We start from the raw sequence: 6,610 nt of genomic DNA on the forward strand, positions 1-6,610 counted from the left end.
AAGGAAAAAGTACCTTACCCAGTAGCTCACAAGTTACTGTCTAGTCGCAAACCCTGTGTTCTCCCGTCTGGTACCTAAAGTTCAGTTCTTGTTAACCCCCGCCCCAGACGCTCCATGAAGGACATGGCCACGCAGACAGGCGACCTCAAATTTGGCTCTAGGGTTGTGAAGTTGCCCAGTGTCAAGATAGCATTGCCATCCCCTGTCCCACTGTGCAACAAACTGTCAAACTCTTGCATGAAGGGGCGAAGCTACCCACTACACAACCAGCAGGCAGGAAAGGACAGGAGGAGTACTCCCGGGAAGACGTCCCTCCAGCCAAATAACATCCAAGTCTTACTCTAATCAGAAGGGCTCGAAGAAGTCCACTAAAGACAAACGGTCTTTTCCTTCACCAACTCAAAGATCCTGTTCAACAGTGTAGCCACATGGTCACTTAACACGTCTCGCCTCTGTCTCACCGCTCTGCATCTGTGGACTCCACAGACCGACCCCACAAGCACGCCAATGCTTCTGCGGACCCCTTGGAGCTGGATCCTCCTGCTTCTGTGCCCTGTAGTAACGACTCTCCACCGGCTGTTCCTCGGTGGCCACCGAGTTGACACTCCTTCATCTCTGACTCCTCATGACTGTCCTCCAATGGAATGTTTGGAGCCTTCGGTCCCACAAAGAGGATTTACGGCTGCTTCTAGCATCACAGCATCCCCTTCAGGAAATGAAATTGCGCCCTCAAGACCACTTTGGGCTTTCACATTACTTACCGATTCGTTTTAACCTTCCCCTGAGGTCGGCATCCCATCTCATGGGAGTGTCATGCTACTCATACAGGATGACCATGACCATTTATGTACCTCCTTCCTTCGATGTCACCAGGGCAGACTTCCTTCAGCTTATTGGGCAGCTACCTCCCCTGTTTTTGCTACTCGGTGACTTCAGTGCACATCATCCCGTTTGGGGTTCTCCCAGGACCTGCCAGAGAGGTGCCCTCTTGGCTGACCTTCTTAACCAACTCTACCTCTTCTGCCTTAATGCTGGAGCACCCACTTCCCTTTCTGACTCCTCGCACACTTATTCCCATATGGACCTATCCTTTTGCATTGCCCAGCATGCACATAGTCTTGAGTGGTCTGTTCGTTCTTTCTGACGCCTACTCGAGCGACCATTTCCCATGTACTCGCCATCTGCTGACTCCTGCCCCATCCACATGCGTGCCCAAATGGCATCTTTCTAAGGCTGACTGGCAGCTTTGCTCCTCCCTGGTGACCTCCGCAGAACAAGATTTCCTCAGTTGTGATGACCAGGTGGACTATCTCACCAGCATTATCCTTACTGCTGCAGAACGTTCCATTCCTCGCACTTCGCCACGTCGTGTCCCAGTCCCTTGGTGGACTGCGGCATGCCACGACGCAATTTGCGCATGGAGACGTGCTCTTCTCGTTCTTAACCACCACCTTACGCTGGTAAACTGCATTCATTATAAACAGATGCATGCAAAGTGTCGTCGAGTTCTTCAACCAAGTTCCATTCCCTCATTTCCAGCCTGACAGTAGGTGCCGATGTCATCATGGATCCTGTAGCTATCTCCAACACCTTGGGCCGCCATTTTGCGGAAGTTTTGAGCTCTACCCAATACCACCTTCCCTTCATCCATCGGAAAAGAGTGGAGGAGGCTCAAGCGTACCCTTCTCTTCTCCGAATCCTGAGTGCTACGATGCTGCCTTCACTATGAGAGAGCTAGATCATGCTCTCAGTTCATCCCGGTCCTCCACCCCAGGGCCAGACGCTGCCCGCACCTCTCTCTTGCGGGCAAGCTCTTTCTATTTAACACATACAACCGCATATGGGTTGAGGGCTCATTTCCTGGACGCTGGCGTGAAGCCACCTTCATATCCCGGAAAGTATAAAAACCTTCCTTCTAGCTACCGCCCCATCTCTCTTACCAGCTATGTCTGCAAGGCGATGAAACATATGATTCATGCCCAGCTGATGTGGTGGCTCGAGTCTCGCCATTTACTCATGAATGCACAGCGTGGATTTTGAGTTTGGCGTTCTGCAGTTGACCATCTCGTCGCTTTGTCCACCCATATGATGATTGGTTTTCTGTGGAAATCCAAAACTGAGGCTGTGTTTTTCGATTTGGAGAAAGCTTATGACACCTGCTGGAGAACTGGTATTGCCGGCCGCAGTGGCTGAGGGTTCTATGCGCTTCAGTCGCAGGTTCGAATCCTGTCTCGGGCATGGATGTGTGTGATGTCCTTAGGTTAGTTAGGTTTAAGTAGTTCTAAGTTCTAGGAGACTGATGACCTTAGAAGTTAAGTCCCATAGTGCTCAGAGCCATTTGAACTGGCATCCTCCGGACTCTTTACACGTGCGGCTTCCATGGGCACCTACCCTGTTTTCTTCGGGCATTTTTACAAGACAGAGTTTTCAAGGTGCATGTGGGTTCTGCCTTGTCGGACATCTTTACTCAGGAAAATGTCGCACCTCAGGGTTCCATCCTGAACGTCAGCCTCTTTGCTATTGTCATTAACCCTATAATGGCCTGTCTCCTGCCGGGCATCTCCGGCCCCCCTTATGGACTCCTGAAGCATCGCCAATGGCTTTCACTTTTCTACTGACAAAACTGTTTGTATGAATTTCTATTAGTGAAAATGGTTTCTCCCACCATCTCTACATCTTGGGCCTGTTGCCCTTCCATTCATTGACACTACAAAATTCTTGGGGCTCATGCTCGATAGGAAACTCTCTTGGTCCTCCCATGTATTTTACCTGGCAGCCCACTGTACGCAGTCCCTCAGTGTCCTATATGTCCTCAATAGTACTTCTTGGGGTGGTGATCGAACCACCCTACTTAGTTTGTACCGGTCCCTGTTTCATTCGAAACTCGACTACGGATGCTTTGTTTATGCATCTGCACGCCCATCCTTTTTACGCTGCCTCAACACTATCCATCATCATGCCATCCGTTCGGCCACGGGCGCCTTTTACACTCAGCCGATTGTGAGTCTGTATGCTGAAGCTGCTGAACTACCACTGTCCTACCGTCATGACTTTCTCCTCAGCAGGTATGCATGCCGTTTGTCTGCCATGTGTGGCCACCCCTCCTATGCCTCCACCTTTGATGATTCCTTAGATCGTCAGTACGGGGCTTGTCCCTCTTCTCTGTTACCTCCTGGAGTCCGATTTCGCCACATGCTATGGTGGCTTTTAACTTCACGCTACCTGCAACTGTACCAGTGTGTGTAAACCCTTCACCACCTTGGCTTCGCGAAGTGGCCGATGTTAACCTTGGCCTTCATTTGCTTCCTAAGGACACTACTCCAGCCTCCATTTATCGCCTTCAGTTTCACGACCTTCGCATGGTACTTAGCGATAGTACCTTTGTATACACTGATTGCTCTCAGACTGACCGTGGGGTCGGGTGTGCCTTCGTCATTGCACCCGTGTCTTTAGATATCGGCCTCCGGCACACTCCTCGGTATTTACAGCCAAGCTTTTCGCTGTGTATCAGGCCACGGAGTACATCCGGTAACACAGCCTTCCCAATTGTGTCCCTGCTCAGACTCACTCAGTGCCCTCCGAAGTCTCTTAGTGCAGCGGGTCCAGGAAAACTGTCACTTGCTCACTCTTGGTGGAGCCAATGTTATGTCGGTCTGCCAGGAAACGAGGCTGCTTGCACTTCTGCCAAGGCTGCATTCCTCTTAATATAAAGTTAATTACACGAAAGCAGCTCACATTACATGAAAGTTCATGCTGTTCTATTATATTATTTATCCTAATCTATAATTTACCTACTTCAATTTTATACTGTTCATGCAACACATTAGGGTCTGTAACTGTAGTATAAATAATGATATAATAATCAAACAGTGGAAAATCCAGGATGGAATGTAACATATTATAGAAGTAAAGTTGCTACTCATCATATAGCGGAGATGCTGAGTCACAGATGGGCATAACAAAAAGTGTCTGCCAATTAAAGCTTTCAGCCATTGGTGTTCATCAACAACACTCACACACACAACTGCAGTCTCGGGCAACTGAAACTACATTTAGAGCAGCAGCACCATTGCATGATGGGAGTGGTGACTGGGTGGGGGTGAGCAGGAGGCTGGGGAGGGGACGGGGAGGGATAGTATGGTGGGTGTGGCTAACAGTGTAGTGCTGTGGGTTAGGCGGAGGAGAGGGGAGAGGTAGGGAAGTAATGGTAGAGGAGAGAAATAAAAAGACTGGGTGTGGTGGTGGAATGACAATTGTGTTGTCCTGGAATGGGAACAGGAAAGGAGCTGGATGGGTGGGGACAGTGACTAACGAAGGTTAAGGCCAGGACGGTTATGGGAATGTTGGATGTATTGCAGGGAAAGTTCCCACTTGTGCAATTCAGAAAAGTTGGTGTTGGTGGGAAGGATCCATGTGGCACAGGCTGCGAAGCAGTCATTGAAATGAAGGATATCATGTTTGGCAGTGTGTTCAACAAAAGGGTGGTCCACTTGTTTCTTGGTCATAGTTTGTTGTTGACCATTCATGCAGACAGACAGCGTGTTGGTTGTCATGTCAACATAGAATGCAGCACAGTGGTTGCAGCTTAGCTTGTAGATCACATGACTGGTTTCACAGGTAGCCCTGCTTTTGATAGGCTAAGTGATGTTAGTGAATGGACTGGAGTAGGTGGTGGTGGTGGTGGTGGTGGTGGTGGTGGTGGTGGTGGTGGTGGTGGATGTGTGGGATATGTCTTGCATCTAGGTATATTACAGGGGTATGAGACATGAGGTAAGGGATTGGGCGCAAGGGTTGTGTAAGGATGGACGAATATATTGTGTAGGTTTGGTGGACAGCAGAATACCACTGTGGGAGGGCTGAGAAGGATAGTGGGCAGGACATTTGTCATTTCAGGGCATGAAGAGAGATAATCGAAATCCTGGTGGAGAATGTAATTCAGTTGTTCCAGTCCTGGGTGGTACTGAGTTACAAGGGGAATGTTCCTCTGTGGCCAGAAGGTGGGACTTTGGGAGGTGGTGGGAGACTGGAAAGATAAGGGCTGGGAGATTTGTTTTTGTTGTGCCTATCTGCAACTCAGCATCTCCAGTATATGGTGAGTAGCCACTTTCCTTCTTATAATGATATATTAATTTTTACCTGCCAATTAGTTGAAATGAAGGTCCAAAATATCAAATAATTCACTCTCTCATCACCCAAAAAATGTGGCCATTACGAAATGGCTACAAATTACGGAGGGAAAGCAATAATTGTTGTTGTACAATAAGAAGTCAAGCCTTTTCAAACAATTGATAAAAAGTGCCAAATTTTAAACTTTTAAAAATCATGTATGTGTCCTACTTTACGTGGCATGTCCCTTATGTCTTCTGCTTCCATAGCACACTTTTGAATGTATTTAATCAAGAGCTTTCGTATGATGGGGTCCTCCAATTATAAATCCATCTCTCTTCTTCCTGTGTTTTCAGAATTTTTGAAAAGTATCTCATAACAGAATATTAAAGCACTTCCTGATTATAACTTTTCAGCAGTTGTGCATTTTTTTAACATCCAATATGTTGATATCACAAACTCAGTATGGTAAAATAGACTAAATTCTGTGTCAGCATTTTCTGCAACCCCACGAAGGCCTTCGATTGTGTAGGTCATAGAACTTTACTTGGGAAAGTAAAACATAAAGCATTCCCATTACACTGGTGAACTAATAACTTAATGATAAAAAAAAGTAGAAACCAACATTTAAAAAATGATACTGCAGGAATAAACCTTGTTTGAGAACGGGCAAACATCAAATGTGGTGTCGTACGGAGATCCTGATGATAGAAATGCACTGACAAACAACGCTACACATACATACTAGACACATCCAAAATTATAATGGAACACCAGAAGTAGATATTGATGGGCTCTCACCAATTAAGGCTTAGTGTGTGAAGTTTGCAGCACCTAGATTGATAAAAGCCTCATTTGCACTTGGAAAATCTTCCTTGTTGTATTGACTTACATATTTGATTACTAGCATAATTTGCCAATAATTCTACATCATAATCATATAAGTTGTTATACTGTAAGGCAGAAGATATATTTGTTTCACAGAAGCATGCACTAAGGATAATGTGAATTTTATGACTAAATATTGTGCAGAAGCCACTTCAGGGTCTTTGAGATTCTTACAAATGCACACCAATACATTTATTTCCTAATGACACTGGTGGTTACTGAGTGAATCTGTGCTGAACTGTGAAATTTGGAAACACAGTTCTAGAAGGGAAAATAATTTCTGTGTATATTAGGTATCCCTATCTTGCATTCACATTGGAGTTTTATGTTCTGATGAAAAGTCTGTAACAGGTTCCCTATAGATCTCAGACAAAAAATTTGATATTTTCCCCAGTTCCCACCTATTTTACCTTGTCTTCTTTTTCCTAGTACTGAATTCCAGTTAACCTTCAAGTACACGCGCTGTTTCTGGTAACATACAGTCACATGTGGCGTCTAGAAGTACCCCAACAGTGTTTAGGTGTGCTTACAAGTAATTACTGGAAATAACTTGGATATTTTTATATTTACATAATAAAAGACAACGTATTTATTATTTCAGTCATTTACTGTGCTT

At 45.9% G+C, this 6,610-nt stretch overlaps 1 protein-coding gene across 1 annotated transcript in view; it reads left to right on the top strand.

Annotated features, from left to right (window-relative positions):
- LOC126253562 (protein bric-a-brac 1-like) overlaps positions 1–6,610 on the top strand; it is a 257,675-nt gene that overhangs the window by 11,835 nt on the left and 239,230 nt on the right. The window lies entirely within an intron of this gene.

The sequence above is a fragment of the Schistocerca nitens genome, chromosome 4, assembly GCF_023898315.1.
Source record: "Schistocerca nitens isolate TAMUIC-IGC-003100 chromosome 4, iqSchNite1.1, whole genome shotgun sequence".
Classification (NCBI taxonomy): domain Eukaryota; kingdom Metazoa; phylum Arthropoda; class Insecta; order Orthoptera; family Acrididae; genus Schistocerca; species Schistocerca nitens.